Source organism: Colobus angolensis, unplaced genomic scaffold (assembly GCF_000951035.1).
Source record: "Colobus angolensis palliatus isolate OR3802 unplaced genomic scaffold, Cang.pa_1.0 Scaffold193, whole genome shotgun sequence".
NCBI classification, from domain to species: domain Eukaryota; kingdom Metazoa; phylum Chordata; class Mammalia; order Primates; family Cercopithecidae; genus Colobus; species Colobus angolensis.
The window spans coordinates 484011-485945 of NW_012115077.1; the positions used below are offsets into that span (position 1 = coordinate 484011).

General features: G+C 50.5%; 1 pseudogene across 1 annotated transcript; it reads right to left on the reverse strand.

The window, feature by feature from the left end:
- Window positions 1–631: 631 nt before the first annotated feature.
- LOC105510817 lies at window positions 632–1443 on the reverse strand (annotated as a pseudogene). Its single transcript, XR_001001618.1, has one exon. The product of XR_001001618.1 is annotated as a keratin, type I cytoskeletal 18 pseudogene (transcript).
- Window positions 1444–1935: the final 492 nt, after the last annotated feature.

Below are 1935 nucleotides of genomic sequence, written 5' to 3' on the forward strand. Positions count from 1 at the left end.
TTCGGCCGTCTTGCTCCGCCCCTCTCTTTTTTTTTTTAACATCTGAACTTGTTATTGGCCTCCTGTTCCCCAAAGGGTCCCCTGCTTCTGTTGGCTTAATGTCTCAGAACTTTGGCATTGTAGGTCTCAGACACCACTTTACCATCCAATATCCGGCAGGTGGTGGTCTTTTGGATGGTTTGCATGGAGTTGCTGCTGTCCAGGGCATCACAAAGATTGAAGTCCTCACTGTCTTCCAGCGGGCAGCAGTAGGTGGTGATCTCAGCCTCCAGGTTGACCTTGATATTCAGCAGGGCCTCATACTCCTGGGCCTAGTGCTGTCCCTCTGCTCAGGTCTGTGCCAGCTCTGACTCTAGGTGCAGCAGGATCCCGTTGAGCTGCTCCATCTGCAGGGTGTAGCAAGCCTCCACCTCCCTCAGGCTGTTCTCCAAGCTGGCCTTCAGATTCCTCATGGAGTCCAGGTCAATCTCCAAGGACTGGACTGTATGTCTCAGCTCCATGAGCATCATCTCAGCAGCTCCAACCTCGGCAGACTGTGTGGTGACCACTGTGGTGCTCTCCTCAATCTGCTGAGACCAGTACTTGCCCAGCTCCTCTCAGTTCTTTGGAACCAGCTCGTCATATTGGACCCAATGTCCGCCATGATCTTGGTGAGGTCGTGAGATTTGGAGGCATCTACCTCCATGGTCAACCCAGAGCTAGCAATCTGGGTTTATAGGCCCTTTACTTCCTCTTCATGGTTCTTCTTCATGAAGAGCAGCTCCTCTTTGAGAGCCTCGATCTCTGCTTCCAGCTGCAGCTGAGTGACATTGGTGTCATCAATGACCTTGCAGAGCCCATGGATGTTGCTCTCCACAAACTGGCACATGGCCAGCTCTGTCTCATACTTGACCCTAAAGTCATCACCAGCAAGACAGGCATTGTCGATCTGCAGAACAATGTGGGGATTGTCCACAGTACTTGCAAAGATCTGAGCTCTCAGGTCCTCGATGGTCTTGAAGTCATGGCTCCAGTCTCTGACCTGGGGTCCCTTCTTCTCCAGGTGCTCCTGGAGTTTGCTCTCCAGTTTCTGGTTCTTGGTCTCCAGGCTCCTCATTCTGTCCAGGTAGGAGGCCAAGTGGTCGTTCAGACTTCGCATGGTTTCCTTCTCATTCTGGATGACTCCCATTCCTGCCAGACCCCCGGCCATCACCGTGGGCAGGCCCTCGGACCCCATCCTGTCCTGGAAGTTGGTGGAGCAGGACGTGGAGATCCGGGAACCAGAGCCCCTGACGCCTGCATAGACGCTGGCCACACTGCTGACCAGCTGGGTGCCTGGACAGAGCCCAGAGACTGGTAGTTGGTGGAGAAGGTAAAGCAAGTGGTGAAGTTCATGCTGTCTGGGGAGGAGAGCAAGAGGACAGGACTCAGGTTTTGATGGCCAATTTTCTTTTAAAGCTGAAGGTAAATCTGTAGAAATAAATTTTCTACCTTTAGAAAATAAACATTTAAATGTTGTCCAAATAAATACCTTAAGCTAAATTTTCTGATACAGGTCTCTTTCCTTTGAGATTGTTCTCACACATGGATTACAAATACCTAGTAGAAAGACTGCAGATTAATTCCCTATAATAATGAGGTTTTTTTGTCTGTTTAAAAAAAAAAAAAAAAAAAGCACAGGCTGGGCACGGTGGCTCATGCCTGTAATCCCAGCACTTTGGGAGTCCGAGGTGGGTGGATCACAAGGTCAGGAGTTTGAGACGAGCCTGTCCAACATGGTGAAACCCTGTCTTTACTAAAAAATACAAAAATTAGCAAGGTGTGGTCATGCATGCCTGTACTCTCAGCTACTCAGGAGGTTGAGGCAGGAGAATTGCTTGAACCCAGGAGGCAGAGGCGGCAGTGACCCAAGATCGTGCCACTGCATTCCAGCCTGGGTGACAGAGTAAGACTCCG